We start from the raw sequence: 21,547 nt of genomic DNA, 5'->3' as shown, positions 1-21,547 counted from the left end.
CGGTCGCCTGCGACGCGTTAAGCAGGCAAACGCCTGGCGGGAGCTCGACCCCGTGGCGGCGGGGGAGGGAAAAGCCTTTTTTTCCAGGAGGGCGGCCTAGAGGAGCCCGGCACGGGGGGAAACGACGGCCCGGTTGCGGCTCCGGCTCCGGCTCCGGCTCCGGCTCCGGCTCCGGCTCCGGCTCCGGCTCCGGCTCCGGCTCCGGCTCCGCGGGCGCCGCCGCTCCCTGCGCTGTGGCGGCCGTGCCGCCTGGGGGCGCTGCGGGGCAGCGCGGCGGAGCGCGGGGCAGCCAATCCCGAGCGGGCCCGGCCGGGGGGGGGTGAGCGGAGGGGGGGGCGGCGGGGGGGGGGCCGACCGGGCGGCGCGCTCCTCCCGCGGCCGCTCAGCTCCCAGCGCACCCGCGCAGCGCCGGGGTGGGGGGGTCCCGCCCGGCCCGGCCGACGGGGCTCCCGGCTGGGGGCCCCTGCCCTCGCCGGGCGGTGCCACGTCTGCGGCGGGCGTCTCTTCTCCCCGCGAGTTTTATAGCCGGAGGTGGGGAGGGTGGGTGGGATGGGGGGGGGGGGGAGCGGGGAGAAAAAGTGCGTGGCAAATAATCTATCAAAAAGCCGGAGCGGGATCGATACGTCGTGTTAAATTTTAAATGTGTTTGCTGGCAGTTAAACTGCTCTCGACTCATTACAACAACAGTGCTGGATTTATTCTAATGCGCTGCAGTCTGAACAACAAGCGCATTAATTCTCCTTTAATTGTAAACTGGGAGCATTTGAAAACCATTCAGTGTGCAAATTATGCTGATTCAATTACCGTTTAGTTACAGACTTCATTACCTGAATGCTTGCGCTTTTTTTTTTTTTTTTTTTTTTTATTCCGAAGGCTTGTCATTGCAGAGTAAATTCCAGTCATCCTCGAAACAATGCGAAATATGATACGAAGAAAAAAAAAAAAAAAAGAATCGGGAATAAAAGACAAGCTAGGGGGAGGGGACGCCCTCTTCGGCTGGGCTGTGCGTTCTGCCAAAACACTCGGGGGCGATCCAAAGGATTTCCCTGTCTAACCCGATTCTTCTTTCAGAGTCGATACTTCCACGTTTATGCCAATCTTTCCCTATTCTCTGTATTTCGAGAGTGACTCTGAAAGTTTTTATTAGGCCACTGCCTGGCAATAAACTGTTTATTAGCATCGAAGAATGAAATTTTGATTAAAGCGGTGCCACAAACCAGCAAGGTGCAGCACTTCGCTGTGCCCACCCGTGTCTACGCCTCGCTCTGGGTGGATGAGAAGCAGTTTCAATTTGGAATTAGATTTTGAGTACCCAACCTGTGAGGAAGGGTAAATGAAATGGGGGCAAACCCAGCTTCCTATCGAGTTTGTTAAAAAATTCTTTTACTTTGAGAGGGGTTAATAATACAGGGGAGAGGGAAAATAGCATGTTTCCCCTCCTCCTGAACCAGGCGGTGTTGAGTGATAGTGGAAGAGCCGCAGCGAAGCTGCCTCGAAGTTCCTCATTTACAGACAGTCGCTGGCTTGTAATTTCTCTTCACCCAGCAAACCACTGCTCTTTTCTTTTTTTTTTTTTTTTTTTTTTTTTTCTTCTTCCCACCTTTAATGAAATCTTCCTAATGAAATCTTCGGGAAAAAAAAAAAAAAAGTGCTTCTGCTTTTCTCCCCCTTTTTAATAGAGCCATGTGCCATCCAGCCTTATTGCCTGAAATTTATAGAGGTCACGGCCGACCAGAACGAGTAGGAATTTTGCTGGGGTAGAGATGGTTTATTGATAAGAACATTAGTTAGCCTCGGTGAGACACGCATTTTCTCCTTGTTTCGAGCTGTGCAGTGTTTTGAAAACGTTATATTTGATTTGCGGTGGAACTGCATTTCCTTTGGCCTAAACGGATAACTTAGTATTTACTTGGTAGAATTAGGAGTTAATCTTTAAAGGCTTGCAGTTATTTTCTTTCTTTACATTAGAGAGCTGCCGAAAGTGTTCAAACAGCTACACTCGGTCTTATTTACCACGAGACTCCACTTCACCGCTGTTCTTTCAAAAGCACCTTAGTCCTATTCTAATGGATAATGTTTTCTTAACTAACAGCACTGTGCAGAGCTCAAAATCGCCATTAAGGAAACACGTAAATATTAAGAAAGAAGAACAACTCGGAGATCGTAGATTCTTTCAGGTTTGAGCTCTGTCTTTTTATAAGGACACCAGGTTTTTACACCATTCCCTTAATGGAAACTTTCTCGTTTAATTCCTGCCTAGTTACCGGTGAATTTCCAGTCTTATACCACAGGACAATAAAACGCCAGGCTGTTTCTTTTCATATATATGTATATATATATATATATATTTTTTTTTTTTTTTTCCCTGGGTGGGAGCAGCATGGTGTACAAGCGACTACAAAACGCGCGGGCTGCTGGCAGAGCCGGCAAAGATCCTAACTGGTTATTTCTCACCGGGACAGGTCCAGGATGGTCCCAAAGGAGGAGGCAGATCCTTTCCGTGCCGGCTGCTGAGGGCACGCGTGGGGCGGGAGGGGACCGGCGGGCTCCCGGCGGCGGCGGGCGCTCGCCCCGTCCTGCCGCTCCCCGCCCGGACCCCGCTCACCCCTCGGGCAAGCCCAGGGCGCCGGGCGGCACAATGCCTTCCAGATTGCAGGATTTTAACACCCCCCCCTCCCCTCCATCCCCCTCCCTCCGTGTTCACAGGCTTTGCCTTTGCATGTTCCAGGGGGAACTTCCCTCCGGGCACAAGCAAGGAATGAGAACATGCCCCTCTTCCGCTGGGATCGCCCCGGTTTGGAGAGACTTCAGCTCACTACTTAGGTACTTCTTTCCCGGAGTAGCGGGTACGGACTTAAAACCAGTCGCAGTTTTGCGTTGCATGCTGCTAGGGTAAGGAGCCCTCCTCCGTCAGCCCCTTCCCTTCCCTCCCTCCCCTCCCCCCCGCCCCGGCTTGTCGTCCTTTCCCAGCAAAGTGTTTCTTCACCGGTGGCTTTGTAAATTAGGATATACAGCAGAGCTGACTGGCAGAGCCAGTTTTAACTCCGTGCAGAATTCAAGCAGCGCAAGAGCAAATGGAGGGGGGGTGATTTTTCACCCCCCGACGAGGGATGCGAGCAGGGTGTTTCGCGGGGGGAGCTTTGTCTGGCGAGTGTCCACAACTGCGGGGGTCCCGGTGCCCCTGTTTTACAGGGCGATGGCATTTGGCAGAGAGTCGTGGAAACAGCCTGCTAACCTCCTCCCCGTGCTGACCGGGGATTTTAAGGTCTGTTCCACACCGTCACGGCAGTTTGGAGGCCTTCTGACAGCTGAGCGGAGCTTTCCTGAAAAAATGTTTTGAATAATAGAGGTTTAAAATTGTCCTCAGCGGTACCAAGTGGTACGGTATTTGCTGAGGGAGTAAACAGCGGGTTAGTGGCTCCAGAGTTTGTGTACATTTAATTTCTCTCTGTGTCGCACTGTTTGCGGTCATTTCACCCCGGTTAATGAAAGCTATGGAGAACGTGAAGAGATATGACGTGCCGGCGAAGATAAGTTGATTTTTTTTTCATTCTTTCTTTTTTTTCTAAAGATAGTTGCTGACTGTGTCCTACTTTGTCGTGGGAGGAAAAAAACAAAACAAAACAAAACAAACCAAACAAAAACCAAACCCCAAACCTCTAGAGGCAGCGAAGATAAAAGAAACAAAAAACAAAAGAGACAGAAGGCATTGTCCTGTCATAATCACCACCCACCGTATTTCCTCCGAGGCATTTGGTGCTGAAAGCATTCGGGTATTGCTTTCCCCCCCCCCAAATAAGCGATTTCTTGCAATTTTCAATTTGACGTCGAAGGCGGCGAGGGGGGGGGGGGAGCGCTTGACGCGGAGGGAGAGAAGTGGCTTTTTGTGTGAGAGAGTTTACGTAGCCTTGAGACGACCCCGCTCCCTCTTTCTAAAGGAGTTTGAGAGACGCTTTCGCGGTGGTGTAGGGGCAGTAATTCCCTTTCGGAAGGTAAGGCACGGGAAGAGCAACCGAACTTGCATCTGGTGTAAGCGAAACAAACTTATCTGCGCTCTAGGCGTTTTTTTTTTTGTTGGTGTTTTTTTTTTTTTTTTTTTTTTTTTTTTGTTTAGCGGAGGATGGTGCATTCTTTTCCGGGCTTCCTTCTTCCTTCCTTCCTAACCACCAGGGACCTGTTTTAGGAGTTTAAGAAGGGGTTTCCTCGCACTGAAATATCTTTTCCCCGGTGCTTAATACACACTATTTTAATTTCTTAAATCGCTGGAGAAAGCACTCTGGAACAGATTTCACCTTTTAGGGATGCACCTGAATATAATCCAATATCCCCGCCTCTCTTTGACTAGCCAAATCTTCCAAGTCGGTACCTAGGGGTATCCATTTTAAGCTCTTTAATATTTCCCTGCGTCTCTAAACCGCCATTTTAATTAACAAAAAGCCAATTTCCCAGTCGTCTTGGAAAGTGCGGTGAAGCAGGTTAAGAAACCAATTGGTTGGAATAGCCAGCACTTGGAGAAAATGAATGTGTGAGCCATCCTTCCCTCCCTAGGATTGGCTTCTGTTCTCCCGACTGGGTTTGGGTGAAGTTATGCTGTGATTTATCAGATAGTTTAACACCCAGCTCGCTCTTCTTGTAAGTCAGCATTAAACCACCTCCTGGGTGCTTTGTAAATACAGCTTTAGCATTTTTTTTCATGCAGCAGATTGACATGTTGACAATTCTGCTTTAAGGAATGTGACAATAAAGTGGAAAACCAAAGGCTGGCAAGCACTTCATCAAGGATAAAAAGGTTCTGCTGTAAGGATGTCACTCAATTTATTGTGAAAGTCGAATGAATTACGTTTAATGAAAGTGCTCCCCAGATGAATATTACCAGCAATTTCCTGAGTTGGCTCTGTCAGATTGATATGAGGAAATGCCAACCCATATCAAAAAAGATCTCCAATCTCAATTACTATGCAAGCTTTCGAAGAGCTCCTTTTTATTGATATGATATATATTGGCGGATTCTCAATGCTGTGGAAACTGCTCTCTGCTCAACAGGACAGCATATTTCCTAGTTTATTGTTTAACCCTACGTTTTTCTGCCTGTTGTTTAAACTCCTGTGAGTGCCCTTCTTTTGGAGGGGAAACCGCCTCTCATTCTCCTTCCCTTTCTGCGACCTAGAGAGACCAAAGTTGTGTGTCTGGCAGACAGCAGGGGCGATGCTCATTACAGAAAGTTTGTTCAGCCTGGATGGACAAAGCCGAAGGTCAAGAGAAATAACTCGGCTGAGACAGTGACGCTGGATCCCCTCATTTTCAGTATATTTCTAGGCGACAATCCAGAGCAGGGTAATGTTTGTTACGACTAGCAATCCCAATTCCCGCCTTTTCTTCCTCATTCCTCTAGGGCTTCTTTGGGCAAATTAGAAATTCACTAAACCGGCAAAGAGAGAGAAAAGCTCTTATGTCGCCTCATCTACATAAGAATTGACGTTGTGAGAGGCTTTTCTGTTCTATTTTAACTACTGTGACACCGGTCGCTGTTTAGGAATACAGCTTCTTTTCCCAGAATCCATCTTGCTGTGCTTGTTTGTGATTAAAGGAGGGATTCAGTCAGCTTTCTTCTATCACTTCCCCGTTCTCTTTCAATGTTTAAATGGAAGAAGAGAGAGAGGCGCCACTGAAGGACAGCGGGCAGACGCTCGGTACTCTGCAGCAGGACGGGGACGTGGGCACCTTCACACGTGGAGCTGCACTCTGTATGCAGCATTAAAGAGGGAGCAGAAAGAACTTGTCCTTATTACATGTCCGGTTAGTCTGGGTTCCCATTTTCCTGTTGATTACTGGATCCGCGTCTAAAACTTTCCTCAGCGCACGGTTAGTCCACGTGATTTTTTTTTTTTTTTTTTTTTTTTTTTTTTTTAAAAAAAGAAGTGTGTTTTTCCGCCCGCCCCCCCCCCCCCCCCCCCCCCCCCCGCCCCACCCCTTCGGGGACGCTGAATGTTCCGAGCCGCGGAAGGCTAGTGCGGGCTCTGCGGGGACAGCGGCCAGGGGCTGGGACAAGGCTGCCTTTGAGGGGCTCCCGGCCGCCGGCGCACCCCCCGAGCTGGCGCCCCCCGCTTCGGCGCCCCCCGCTTCGGCGGGCCCCGCTTCGGCGCCCCCCGCTTCGGCCGACCCCGCGGCAGCGCCCTGCAGCACCGCGGACAGCGCCCGGCGCCAGCACCGCGGACAGCGCCCGGGCCCGCTCCCGCTCCCGCCCCCGCACCGGCCCTTGGGATCCCCACTTTCCCGCCTTCCCCGCTTCTTTATTTCCCCGCTTCTTTCCCCGGCTCCCGGCCCCGGGCTGGTCCGCGTTTCGGGCCACGGCTGCTCAGACCTCACCCGCAACCCTATCCGGACTTGCGGTTTGGCTGCCTGCGTTAGTTTTCCTGAAGGAAGAAGTAGGTGTGTGGACCAGCAGATCGATGTATTTACTGTTGCTGCTGACTGGTTTTCTTTCAATGGCGAAGCAGCTGTTTTATCTTCTGGGCAAAAACTGACCAGAGGGGTAATACATGAGTGTGGAGGGCAACAGGGGTGGGATCTTGGATTTAATAATCTAAGATCCTTGGCAGGGTGAGCATGGGGATCAGGAAGGCTGTTCCAGGATGCTTGGGTTTGTCTAATTCTATCCCAGTTGCACACCATCCTCTCCTTTTGGAGAGAGACACCTGAGAGCATTGGAGTCAAAATGGGCTGTGGGACACGGCTGACACTGAGATGTGAGAAGAGGCAGTGATTAATTAATAATGACACTTCTTATCCCATGGGTCATGGCAGGAGTGGCTCTCATACATAGTTGATGGCATTTTTGGAGTAGTGGCACTCTGAGACACCTCTGAGAGGCAGCCAGATCTTGCTCCCTCCACTTGCTTGTGTCTCGATAGCCAAAGCTCAGGGTATCTCCCAGCTTCCTCCTTGTTTTCAAGAGGAGATAATCACAGCCAAGTGCCTCCACCACTGTAAATCCCCACTCACTATTGACTGAGCTGTCTTCTAGAGGTCTGCTGCCTGAAAAGCACTTGTCAATGAAACACTGACTTTTGACAAGGCAGGTGTAAGTGGATGACTGATGGAGAGTCCTTCAGTAAAGGAATGTGATGGGAATTGACTGGACTGAGAAGAAAAACAACCCACAATCCCCACCAATCCTCTAGACAAAACCATGAGCCATTTATTCCTGATCCATATTCTCCCATGAATATCAGTAGCGATGGTGATGCTTTTGCTAGACGTGAACATTTTCCATTCCCTTTTGATTACAACATGTCCCCATGTGCGGTGCCTGGAAACTGTATTGTCTGCTTCAGAGATATTGCTTTTATCTTCCAAATGCCACCCTCATTAATGTCAGTGTCTCGCAGTCCAACTAGTGACAAATGTCTCAGGGACGTTCATCTGCCTTGCACAGTGCATCCATCTCTCCAGGTGCCCTGTCTTTCCCCTCTAAGAACTGGTTTAGTGATGTTTGCTTCCTTGCCCCCTGAGTCTGCTGTGAAATGATTTGTCCACTAGTTGGTCTCTGTCCTGTCTGTTCATGCGTTACTTCTGCCAGTGACCTCTGGCGTATCACCTCTCCTGTGAATCAGTTTCATCACTTCAGTGACAGCTTGGCCAGTACATGGAAAGATGATCTGCTCTTTCCACATCTGCAGACTGTTGAAGAGGGAGAAATTAGGCGTTTTTACTTTCTGGGATCCTACCAGATAAAAATGATACTAGTGCCCTATTTTCCTCAAATTTCATTTTCTAAATCAGACTTGATGAAAAAACTAAAGTATGAAGACCTTTGTTGCTTCTTTGTGTGTGTGTAGTCTGGTTGTTTCTTATTGTGTGTGCTTGTGATTGTTCTTGTTTTTTGCTGAACTTTTGAAGAGCTGATAAGTAAAATATGCTTATGTTATTTTGCTTTATATTTCCTTAAACTTTGGTGATAGTGGGACAAGATCCCTAGGCTCAGAAAACATCTTTTACCAGCAGAGCTGACAGCCAAAATAATACGAGGAAAGAAGTGATCTAGTAGCCTCAGTTCTTGGAACCACCTGTAAATAAAAAAAATATATATATGCATATAATATATATATTACAATTATATTATTTATTTAGAAAGAAAAGTAAAGAGTCACTTACTTAAAATATAACCAACACAGCATCCTTGATTGAAAACCAGATGTTATTTACTTTCCTAGTTAGAACATCTGATGCTTTGATCCAGAAATCCCTGAACTCAGTGATGATTTCTAATGATTCCAGTAGTTTTGGATCTGGCTCTATGAGTATACTGCTTCTGCCTGATACTGCAAACTTATGTATGAAATAACACAAGTAATATTACCAATGATTAGTGACTAGCATGACTTATGCCCCTTCCACCCTCCTCCCCCCTCTGTCAGCCTTGCATTATGTCAGAGTTAATTTTCAGCTGGAGGTGCATATGAACCACTGGGGAAAAGGAAAAAGGAATCAAGAAGACACATTCCAGCCATATATTGAGAGCACTATGGAAAAACAAAGGCTTCTACACAGCAGATCCTATGGCCTGACCCTGCAGTGTTATACAAGATAAGATTCCTATGTAAACCAATAGTCTACTTGTGCGAGGACAGATTCTGTCTCCTGTTGAAGATTAAGTAGACCATTTCTATCACCGAGAATTGCTTGTCATTATTCAGATGCCACTTTAAATTGAAAGTGTAATTGGCAGCTCTTAAAAAATTTTAACTAATGGAATTTCTATTATGGATAGTTCAGACCACCTGTACTATAATATTTATCTGCACAGTCATTTTTACAAGCCATTCTTGATTGAACTTTAGAAAAACAGTTCTTCTGCTAGGCTATTTTTGTGAAGAAATGTTGTCGCAGGCCTTCAGGTGTATAAAACTGCTTATATAAAATTAATGGACTGCTTTTTATATTTACAATCTCATCCATAGCATTTGAGGTCTTGCAAAAGAAGGCATGGACTTAAAATAGGAATAATATTAATGCTGTGTCCTCATGGCTGTTGCTTTGTCAATAGCAATATTGTAAAATATTGGTCTACTTGAAATCAGAATGTTACTCCATAATTTAACTTTAGAGTAATTTCTGTCATCACTTTCTGCAGCTACTCTGTATTACATACAGAGATTTTTCTTAATGTTTATGTGGGGAATGCTTTGCACCCTGAGAAGATTTTGGATGCAATATTGCTAGGTAAAACATAGCAATAATACTGTAGCTTTATGGAGGACAATTGCTGAGTGAACAGATCTTTAAGGAGCAGGGAAATAAGGAGTACAAATAGAGAGATGTGACATAAAAGATGTGCATAATAAATAGTACATCAAAACTTTCACCATTAAAAAAGATGGGCTCCATCCTGCTGCCTTTGTCTGTAATGGGTATTAGCTTAACAGTTTTATATTCTTACTTATTTGTTCTCCCTGCTTCCACAAACAATCCCGTTTACTTAATTGGCTTGCTTGTAGTAGATGGTAGTGTAGTACATGTTGAAAACAGAGGTGCAAGCCTATGACTCCCTAGTAACACTACTTGTAGTGTCTGAGTAATAAAACACTGGGATTTTGAGTAGTTACTTGCACAAAAGATACCCTTAACTTCACTGGATCCACTTCCATGAGTGGACACTTGGAGTGAGTAAGGGACAACATCATCTGGTCCTTGATAAGACAATACTCTGTGCAAATCGTCTCCTGTATCTTCAGCTTCTTCCTACTGAATAAAATGGTGGCAGCTCTTTCTGTGTATCTCCTTCCTCTGTGAGCAGCTCTGCTGGCTCTACTAGCACAAGTCATTGCAATAAGATACTATCTTACAGAATTATAAATATATCAGAATGTAGTTTGTGTTTGCATCTTAAACGCACAGAATATTTGCTAACTAGAGCAGAGCGTGAGTCTTGGAAAAGTTATTGGGTGGATTAGCAGATTGTAATGATATGGTTCAGTCTTTCAGTGTAATGCAATCCAAATGAATATGGAAATGTGTGACTAAGTACATTAGAGGAGGTGCGAGTGCTGCTTTTATTCTTCACAATTTATAGAATATTCTGAAATTGTGGGGTTGTAGCAGACACTTCAGAGTAGATGCCAATGATGTGTAACTACTTTTTAGAAGCAAAATACAAGTGAAGTCAGGAGGCTCACTCACATGTGCTTCAGTACTTTACTGAACTAGGACTGAAAGAAAGTGAATGCAGTGTGTTTTTTGCATTTCTGTTTTTAGGATATAAAATTTTCTTATTCCATGTCAAAAAAGATCACACATCTATACCTTGTATCCAGGCACCACCACTTACTTTTTTTTTCTAGAATTACAAAGAGATGCAAATGGTGGCGTATATGAGAAAGTTATGTGTGGCCCATATGCAGTATTATATCTGTGGTCTAGATTTGAAATCTAACTGCTACTGATGTACAATTTTTGCAGACCACTGCAGAATATTTTTTCCTTTCAGAAGAAAAAGGTACTTGAATGATGACCATGTAAGGCAAAAAATTGACCCTTATTTATTCTTCCACAAGAAACCTCTATGTTCATTCAAGACCATTCAGACCTATGAGCACTTTGCCATTGATTTATCTGGCCATAAAATGATGTCCTTAGCTTGATAAGTATTTCCATTTTTATAAGGTGGTTGGGAATGATATTTCATTATATTTTAGCTTGAGTTGCTCTGTGTGAATTGGCTATTCATAGCTAGCATAGGAAGGAAGAAGTAAGCATTTCTAATAAACGTGAAAGAATATGTATGTATGGCTATGTGGTATTCATAGCATTTGGTCTGAGCTACTTAGTCTCCTGTGAAGTTAAAAAGAGCTGAGTGGGGTCTATACACTTTAGTTTCCAGCATTGTTTCTGTTGTAAATGTACCCAGAAGAGTGTCATCCTGGTTTTAGTCTGCCATGAGACCCTTCCTTTAGATCCCAGTCCTTTGATCTTTGGCAGAATGGCTCAATGGCTACAGTACTCCTTCACCTAGAGTAATGACTACATGATTTGTCCCTAAACTTTTATGTTTTGTTTTATCCAAGTGGCACAGTGTTAGTCATCTATGTCTGGCAAAAAAAAAAAAAAAAAAAGAATCTGTGCTGCATGCCGTTTTAGGTGGATGATTTGCTTTAGCTCAACAGGTGGAGCTGTGACTTCGCTAGCCTGTTGATTCAGGCTAAAGTTCAGCTAGCTGGACAGGTCCCTGACTCAATTTTGCTCACGTATTTTACATTCCCTAAATTTGCACCTACATTTCTATTGCCCATGGAAAGTTTTTAACCTCCTGACCTGTAAAACACTTCAGGCAATGAGAGGCATATGTACTTACATATTCATCAGGAAAAGTTCATTGGTGGGAATGTGATGGTTCTAGAGGGCCGCTATGGAAGCTTTTTTCTACCCTAGCTTTGTATATTAATGGAGAAATTATACTGAGTCTAAGACAGTATTTCCACTTAGCCTTCTTTGAGTATGGTCCACCTTGCATGATTGATTTAAGATTAATCTCTGAATTCTAGGAATTTTCTGTTCCCTACCTTTTTGCTAGGACCTCAAAGACTGTAGAAATATTTGGAATAATTCTCTCTTCAGCATGCTTAGAAAAGGCTAGTTACAGTGGATTTATGTTAACAACTTCTGTAAAAATAGCAAATTCATGGCTTCTGTATCCTGTAATTCTCATTTCATAGACTCCTATGGGCCATGGTCCGTGTTGCCTGTCTTCAATTGATTTAGCTGCAGCTGGTCATGTGGTAGTTGGAGTAATGGATGAACGATCATACTGTGTTGGGAGAACATATCACAGAAAAACAGGGGAGTGGCTTGAAATGAGTTGGGATAATAGCATAGGGATCCACCTATAATAATTCTCACTCCTCAGAAGACAACTCAGTTGTCCTGTATTCTTAACCTTTCATATATTTTTTTTTTTAACTTACACCTGTGTAAACTTGCTTTGTCTCATGAATGTTTAGAGAATGATTGTTTCCATATGGATTTGTGCATCCCTTGGTAAGTCAGTGCTTCAAACATAATGCTAGATGTTCACTAATCACATCAGAAGTGGGCTGATACTACGCTTGCAGTGACAAAGTCAATTAGGAGAAAAAAGGCAATACTAGCTGAAGATTTCATGTCACATCAACTCCAGTACAGAAATAATCATTGTGATTAGATGAAGCAAAGAGCTTCCAAACAAACCCTGGACTAAAATATTCTGAAAACATTCACTGAATGCCTATAAAAAAAAAAAAAAAGCAGAAATCAAAATGGGAGAGGCTATTTCATGAACAGAAATGTAGGGTAAATTAATCAAATGAATTGGTTGCTATTAATAAAGTGACCAGCTATAGTCAGATTCCAATAAATATGCCTAGTGGGGATGGAAAATCTACCCAACTGAAATTACATTGATAAATTTATCCTAGTTTCCAGTGCCTCCTGAGTATGTATTTAGGAAACAAAAGCTGTCATAAAGATAGCCTGACAGAAAATGGACTCAACTATTTTTTTTTTTTTTTTTTTTTTTTTAAATTGAGAGACTTCTTTTTGACAATGGAAGTGATTTTCGGGTTACTTATGGATGTTAAATATATCACTGCTTAAGTAGAGAATTCTCAGCAGAAATGTCAGCATACAGGTAACCTCCAATGGTTATAAAATACACTTGAGGTTAAGATCTTTTCTTTGTTTTCATGATAAATAAACATGATGTGGGAGCTACCTTTTTTAAAAACCCACATGGTTTGACCTGTTTAGTACCTGAGGGCTGTTTGCTGTGGTCACCTCTGCTTTTGCTAAAGGACTCATTAGGAATGGGAGGGAATGCATCTTATTACCTGTCATGCCTTAAGAAACAGGAGGTTCATCTTTAATGAAATCCTGTTGGTTCTAAAATATGAATGAGTCACTGAAGTTGCATAGAAATAAGTACAGTAATCAAAAGGTAATCCCAGCGCAAATTCCTTCTTAGAAATCAAAATGAAATCTCAAAGAAAACAGAATCTGAATAAAGATTAATGCTGTCCTAATTCCTTAGCTTTCACAGTCTTTTTTCTTTTGATGTCTATTTCTACAAGAGTCTGTCTCCTCTAAGCCTGGACCTCTATTTCATTCTTGGCTACTTAAGAATCATTTACACAGCATCTGACATTATTAGTGGCTGAGTCAGTGTTACTCACAAACCTGACTCTGACTTCAGTCACAGGCTTGGTTGAAGGCTGAACTCTTCACTTGGGATTTTTTTTTTTTCTCATACATTATTACTACCATTGAGCACAATAAAGAAATATTGCAAATTCCCAGTGAAATGGCTGTGCAGAAAGTTTCTCTTACATGCAGTATTATTTATTCTTCATCTTTGTTGTCTTGTATCACAGCTTCTAGCTTTAATTGGTTTCTACTTTATATTCAATTACCTCATAATTACTTCACATCAACCATGCACTCAAGCTCTGGCTTTCTTTAGTGTGCTGATTTCAGTTCATGACAGTCTGAATATCATCTTTGGACATTTTTCAGTGTGCATGTCTTCACTACACAGTACCTTTTCCATGGCTGATATAAGTCAGACCATAGCAATCTTGTTTTGATCATGCTGGGCTCAGCTGTCAGCTTCAGCCACATATTCAAGCATCCTATTAGTCACTTTTAAGGAGCTAACAACATATAGCTAAGCTCTGCTCCCAGATAAATGACTGCACCTCACATTCAGCTATCACAACAGAATTAGTATCAGCTGTGATAGTTAGACTTCTGGTATTTTTTTGAGCTTAAATGTTACCACTGCAGCCTAAAATACTATAAGTTCTGTAGTAATCGTGCTCTTGACTCACAGAGGTATGTGAAAGCAAAAAATAAGGCTAGTGCTGGCTATGAGGAAATAGTTCCAGCTGGGTCTGTAACACCCTAGAGTTACAAAAGATATGGTAGGGTCACAGGACTTTTCCACTTCTCCATTTCCATTGTCCTCCATCCATATTTTTCTCATCAGCTCAGTGGCTGAAGCTCTTGCTATGGATTTAAAAGATTCAGTTTCTTCTTCTGCTTCAGGAAGTGTGAAGTCAAAACTCACAATTCTGAAGTAATTGCTTTAAGCACTGCCCGGTGGAATAATCTGGGGAACTTTTTTGATTTTCCTTGTTCATTTTGTTCTGCTTGGCTTAATATATCTAGCTACTCCTTTACTCAGGAACCAAGATCTCCTCACAGGTAAGTTCTTAGACAGTTTTGGTATGAAGTCTTTTTCTCTTGCTCTTTGGCCCTATGTGTATGAGTTCATTCATAAGCATCTTAAGCACTTCAGATGTTAAGAGTCTTATATCAGAAAAAAAGCTTTATTCTAATGTGAAAGAAATTGTTGAATCAGAAAGTTGAAATTACGTTGCCTTGCCAACTCTATCCATTGGGTATATTAGCAACAGTAAAATAAGGTGCCTAATTCTAGGAGCAGTTTATACCTCGGGAATGTCAGAAAGTGGTTAATTTAATTCCTTCTTTTCCTTCAGTTGCTTAGTTTGGACAGTTTAGTAGCTTTTGTGAATTATGCTTTCAGAAAACTTCTCCCAGCAGGGATATGCTGATATCTAATTCCAGGTTATGAACTCTAACAGGTCCTTGGGACAGAGAGAGCGAACACTTCATTGTAGTAGTTATAGGCACCTTCTGGCTTTAGCCCAGAGGATATTCCAAAATTGCTAATACTAAGCATAAACAGTCTGTGCTTTCCTATTTTTAATGTGTTTGCTGGATCTCCTTTATCTTCACAGCTACATCCAAGTACAATTCTTGTCCTTACATTTTTAAAAAAACCCGCTGCCAGTCTGTCATAGCACAGTTAATTAATTACTTTTAGAAAGCTGTTTATGTGCCCAAGAGACTGAAGACTTTTATTTTTCCCTAAGAGCAATACTCATGCTTAGTTGTGGTTGTATATTGTTAGCTTGAAACAAGTTGTCAATTTGGATGCTACTACCCTCACTCCCCATCCATTATTTTTAAGCTTATAATTGGCCATGTTTAATGATTTGTATCTATCACTCCCATAAAAATCTATCAACAAACTACTGCATGCTTTCTTTGTGTCTAGCTGCCTCTTCATCCTCTGTGCACCAACAGGAACTGTTAGCAAAAGGATAGGAGAACTTGGCTCCAGCATTTTGTTTTATTGGTCTAGGACATCAGAAGCAAGGATTGCAGGGATATTCTAGCTTGGTGCTTTTAGCTCTATGGGCTGAGGAGAGCAAAGTCTGTTTTACAGAGCTGAGACATGCATAGGTTATTCCATGCAAATAGCTATTAAGGTTGAAGCATGTAAAGAATATTAGTGATTTTTAGCTGTAAAAGTTGAGGTACTTCTGGGAAGAAGTAGTTAAGATTTGAGATTAAAAATACCAATAAAGTAGACCATCTTTGAATGGGCATTTCAGGAATTGCAAAAATTATATACCTGACAAAAAAGCTGAGCCCTACCACTTTTCAAAGGTTATTCTTTCTCCAAAAAGGCAACATTAGGACTTCTCAAAGAACTGTTTTTTTGTTGTTTTTTTTTTTTTTTGTTTTTTTTTTTTGTTTTGTTTTTTTTTTTTTTGTTTTTTTTTTTTTTTTCCAAAGCAATGTATATTTTCCTGTAATCTTGTTCTCTAAACCATTTTGTGTTAAACTTTCCACAAAGACTAAACAAATATTAAGGCAGATAACTTGCAGGGAGAATTTTACTCCAAGTTGTTAGAGTTCAGCAAAATGATAAGCGACTGAAAAAAGGTCTTATTATAGGAAGTTTCAGACAATCTTAATCATAGCCATTGCTACCAGAACCATCTATAATTTACAGACACATGTACCCTCCTAGGTGCTCTGTGTGACAGTACGTTCCAAAATGGTGTTATCTTATAAATACCTTTTGCAATTTTTAAAATGTTGTACTTTGGAGAAGCTCGAAGTGTTAAATAGAATGGTTAGAAGAATGCAGTTGTTATTATTTATAATTTCTTTATAATGCTGTCTACTGCATAGTGGTTACAGACCAGACCTTTAGTAATAACTTTTTCATCATGAGGCCCTTAAAAAGGGCAGAGGAAATGCTGGGATGTAAAGATAACTTTTTTTTTTTTTTTTTTTTTAAATTAAGAGTGGCAGATAGCCACATTTCATATCCATAGAATGAAAAATGCTCTTCTTTAAATACTTAAATATGCAGATTGTATCAAATTATACATAGGTTTAATTATTTTCTAAATATACTGTTTTAGAAATATAGACATTATAGTGCTGTTGGTCCAGAAGACTGTAATATATTTCTTTTTGAATAAGGCTTTTTCACCCTGCCATCTCCCTATGGGTAGACCTTTTTAATCTGTACAGCTGAAACATGTATCTTGTTATAGCAGCTCAAACATAATTAGTGTTCAGTTTGTGCAGAAACAGCTAAGGGACAAAAGAAACAGTCTCTCATTATTTCTTATTTCTCCATCTTAAAATAAGGAGATTTTTCAACTGGTCAATGAAAATAGATCACCAGTGCCACCAGATCTAGGTGAAATGTACTGGTAGCATGATTAAGAAAGTCCTGCTTCATTTCAGGCTACATGTGACCTTGGGAGAGCTCAGTTATGCCTCAGGACAAAAAAAAATTTAATGTTTCATTTTGTAGCAGTACCATCTTTCACCTGTATATGAATTTAAAAATGTAAATAAAATTGCTTTCTGTCAATGGTATATGTGAAGGTCACAGTCATATTCACCACAAGAATTCAAACTGCCATTTGACCCATCATTGGTTCAGTAGATAACAATGTATTCTATTCACTTCCAGTAATCTAATTTGTAAGCATTTTATAGCCCAATATTTTATGCCTAGTTGCTAAAAAGCAAGAAATAAACCTTTAAACACTTCATTGCAGATTTATTTACAGAATAACTGTGTATCAAATAGAGAAGTTTTTTAGGATGCCAAGACATCTTGTATTGCAGTCTTGCAAAAATGTTAAGACTGACTACTATAAAAGATAGGAGGAATGAAACTAGCAAAAGAGTTCAAGGGCTCTCTGATAGTTTTACTTTTAACTTCTATGTGCTTATCTCCTGCAATTCTTTCACAGACCATCTTTGTGTCAGCTTTGGCATAAATTGTATTGTTCTAAAATTGAAAACCATCAAAAGCCACTGTGCCTGCTGTTTAGAAGTGGGGGATGGATAAAAACAGTTTTAATTTAGATGAAATGGTATAAATGGGATTTTTCTAGTTTTGGCAATGCAAGACCTGGGAATAAGTGTGAGATTTGTTTTCTGCAATGAAGACCACCCAAGTGCCTGTGGATTTCTCTCTGGATATCTGGAACATTTTTTGGACAGAGCTTCAGCTAGTATTAAGTCCGGATGGTTCCCTTGATCTGGCCATATGTGACTATACATACCTTCTGCTGTTGCTTCCTCTCTTGGCCAGCAGACCAGTTGTTCTGAAAGTGTGTAAGCTGTCATGCTTTGAGACAAAAAACAAACTCTTAAATGTGAAATGTCAACATGAGACATTCCTATATACAACTAATTCTGTATTTGCTCAGTACAAAGAAAACATATTCCTTTCACTGGAATGTGAACAATATCTTATTCTTAAATATTTCTGTGCTACGTTTAGAACTTCCTTAGAAACACCTGATATTTGCCATAGGTAGAATCAAGACACTAGATCAAGTGAACTGATTTGTCCATTACTTTGTTTTTCTATCAAGTGGAACACACTGAATACACATTACCATGAGGTTATCTCCACCTATTTTAGAGTAACTGGTGATAGGTAAATACTGCTAGACCCTACAAACTCTTTATGGAAACAAAATTGTGTTGGAAACCAATTCTCAATCTCTCCCTAGTTATCCATGGGTCTCTAACGAGATCTGATGTAGTGTTAAGAGAAGATACTGTGGACTAAATTTTTACAAAAATATTCTTGAGTCTTCTGCGGTGGGATTTCATATCGCTTCTTATATTAGGAACAGAAGGAGTTGTCACTATGGCTGGTAGCGAGGAACTTAGCACCTCTCAATGTAGAAGAGATGTCTGTAAAAAGTTACTGTAGAGAACATACTTGTGGCTCTTTCTGAAGACATAACTGCACAGCCAGATGCAGACAGACATGGACTTGGTTAGCCTGTCTTTTGAGCTAGGGAAACAGGAAGCATCCCTAATCCTGAATATATGTGGTTGAGTTAGGAATGACAGTATTTGAGCAAAGAAGTCCTGTCTCTTAGATGGACTATTAATATGGGTGTAGCTGTGCACAAATGTAAATGGTTTTATATTGGAAATTGATCACATAGAGGCAAAGAAATGCACCGTGTTTGACCACACAGATACATTCTTAGTGAGTTCTGTCCCAAACCTCGACATACATGAACAAGATGAGTATTGCATCTGAGACAGAGGAGTGGAAGATCCATCTTCCTGAAATTGTCCCTTCCTCCTTCTTGTCATCTACTTTTCTTGATCTTTGTTTAAAAAGGTATTGCTAGGCGCAATAAGGGATATGAGGGCAGGGTTTATTTGTAGTATTTGCAGTACGTCTCAGCTTGAAGGAAAATATATGAAAGTAAGCTCATGAGTCTAAAGGACACGGTTCTTGTTTTTATTAACCAAGAGGGAATATTTTTCAGAATGGATGTATTTAAAAGGAGTCTCCTGTTAAGCTCAATGAGATATAAGAATATGTGCCAGCTATAACTAAGATTAATACATGGTTTGGAGAAGTAAAGCTTGTTTTGATTTTTTTTTTTTTTCTTTCTTTTGCCTTTTTATGTCAGCTCTTTGAGGAAAAGTACAAGCATAAGAGAGCCCAAGGGTTATAAACTGTAGTCTCGGTATATTATAAAAAACAGTAAATGTGGGAAATATAGTAGTTACCTATGCTGGACACAGTCTGATCTAAAGCCCATCAATGAAATAACTGGACATTTTTCCACTACCTTCAGACAAGTTTAACAAAGTTTTCCACATGAGGATTTCAGAGATTTGTAAAAAGTAAAAAACTACTCCCCTCTTCCTCAACAAAAAAAATCACAAAACCCAAACAAACAAATCAGAAGTGCAGGGGAATAAAAGGTGCTACCCGTTTTGGTCACATCTAGTTTTAGATGTTCAACTCCAAACACCTACATCACTTGTCTGACTGACTAACCAGTTTTGGTGAAGTTGGAGGTGGAAAGCATTTCTCTGAAAGTCACACACTAACCACAGGCACTCAACGTAAACAATAATGCTGGAGACTGAGTGGAACATCATACTACAGCTACAATGTCTCTGTGTGAGGCAACTGTACTGTCATAAACAAGGACATTCATATATAACTAGGAATACTTCACCAATGCAGACAAATTAATGGTGTGATAGCTCAACACATTTAATCTTTAATTGAAGTTGCAGACGTTATGAAGAAATAAAACAATGAGGCAGAAATAGAGAAAAATATATTGATTTGTCAGTAATTGATTTAAAAAAAAAAAACACAACAAAACAATACCCCATGAAACCTGCTCTCATTATGCCATCTCAGATTGATGTTGTGGGATATTATGTGCTTTTGCAACTAACTCATGTGTAATAAAAGCCCCAGAGCAGAGAAATATGATTCAGAAAAGGATTTAAAAGCACCAAACAAAACTGAGCTACTCATGATGCCTTAGAAAGCTGTTCATAGCTCATTGTCATTGATAGAGGCCTAGCAGAAGAATGATGAACAAGCTCCTTTCTTGAGATTAGCAGAGCTGTGCCATAATCTTTAGATGATCAACAGTTTTGCTGTGTCTGACTCTAGCTCGAATAACTGGGCTGAGCTCTCAACAAGTCTTGACACATTACTTATGTGCTTTATATATTATTTTGAAAATAATAGCAGATAAACCAAAGGCTCTTTGCATATGTGTCCACTGTATCATTGCAAATAAATCCAGGCTGAGTTTTAGTGTTATTCAATTGTCATTACTATGATAAAGAGAAATTACTTCATGTCATATTTTCTGTTATGGAAACACTGTTAGTGCCAGTCAAGCAAAACACCAAAGCGTGTGCTAAAGTCTGAATGTGCAACACAGGTTGCAGTGAGACTCTTCACATGTTTAAACATATGCTTCTATCCTCTGCTGGATTGAGGTATATGTCCTGCAAGAACATCTCTGAGTACTGTAAAAATGGATTTAAGGCTAAATTCTTGTACTGCCAGTGAATTAATAGTAAAATGAATTCAAATTTTCTATATGAAAAATTATATTGTAATACATTTCTTAGTATCATACTGCCTCATTCTTCTCTACTGTGAATTAAAAGCTAAACACCTGAGCAGTGCCAAAGTTCACATGACAAACCACTTCCTGAATTGTGTACAACTCTTGAGGCAATAGCCTGGGGATTTAAACTAGAAAATAGAACTAACAAAGATAATATTATTTTATATTGTGCCATACATTTTTCTTACCTAGCTTGCTGATATGTATCTGACTGATGAGGTATAATGATGATTTTCTATGGTACACAAGCTGAGGATCTTTCTCCTTTAGCAAGGCCCAGAGAAGATTTAGGTACTATCCAAAGTGAGGTTTAAATATAATAAATGAATGGTAAGGGGTTGGCTTTCTGTCTAGTCTTTGGTCATAGTGGATACTGAGAAATAATTCAGCCCTCAGGCGCTTGGAAGTAAATACTTATCTGGTATCAGTAAAACCAGCTGTAAAACATTTTCATGCTAAGCCTATTGTAAATTTTAAGCTATTGAAATGCAGAGAAAATGGTGGAATGACCTTGTGCTACACACTGGTGAAAGTAAGAGGTCTATTTCACTTGCTTTTTGTTCAGAGTTCTGTTTGGCTATTGGTTTTCTAATGTAAACTCTGGTGCATATTACAAAATAACTGTTTAGTGCTGGAGAAAGCTTATTGTCCACTACTTGGTAGGAGATTAAGGTGAGTCCTTGGTTACACCACCCAGAGTCTGCTGCAGCTAGAGCCTACTTCACCCTCACAGTTGGACAAGATGTGTCTGGGGTTCTTGATTTAGACAGAAAACATGTCTTTCTGCCTTACATGCTTTTGCTGATGATGCTGGCCAAATGTTGAGAAAATTGTAGCCCAGATTTGCCTACCAGCTCTGTTGCAAACCTCTGACATCCGACAGCTACAGTGGCTTTTGATGGTCAGTGCAACACGCATAAGCATGCATGACATTACTTTGACTTCCCACAGTTACCACACAGGTCTGTGGCTGCTTTTGCTTGGTCCTGCCTCTGTTTACGTCATGTGTCAATCAGTGGAACCAGTCCTGGTTTTATTTATACACATGTTGAGTGTTGGAAGGACGTGGTGGGTGAGTGAAGAGGCCAGTAAGGAAGGCTGTATATCTTAAAGAATGTGGTTTTATGTGCTGTTTTTTATTGGGGATTTTCCTATTAGGAAGTGGGCTGTCCTGTATTTTTTTCTTAATCCAGGTTACCGTGTGTGATTGCTTGGTCAGAGGGTAACCAGTTTTGATTTGGATATCTGCC

General features: G+C 41.2%; 1 long non-coding RNA gene across 1 annotated transcript in view; it reads left to right on the top strand.

Moving 5' to 3' along the window:
* Nucleotides 1-21,547, top strand: part of LOC122154332 — a 62,983-nt gene that overhangs the window by 2,078 nt on the left and 39,358 nt on the right. The window lies entirely within an intron of this gene.

This window comes from Tyto alba, unplaced genomic scaffold (genome assembly GCF_018691265.1).
Source record: "Tyto alba isolate M040663 unplaced genomic scaffold, T.alba_DEE_v4.0 Super-Scaffold_38, whole genome shotgun sequence".
NCBI classification, from domain to species: Eukaryota; Metazoa; Chordata; class Aves; order Strigiformes; family Tytonidae; genus Tyto; species Tyto alba.
Note: the sequence above shows the minus strand (reverse complement) of the source record. Positions and strands in the feature narration are given on the sequence as shown.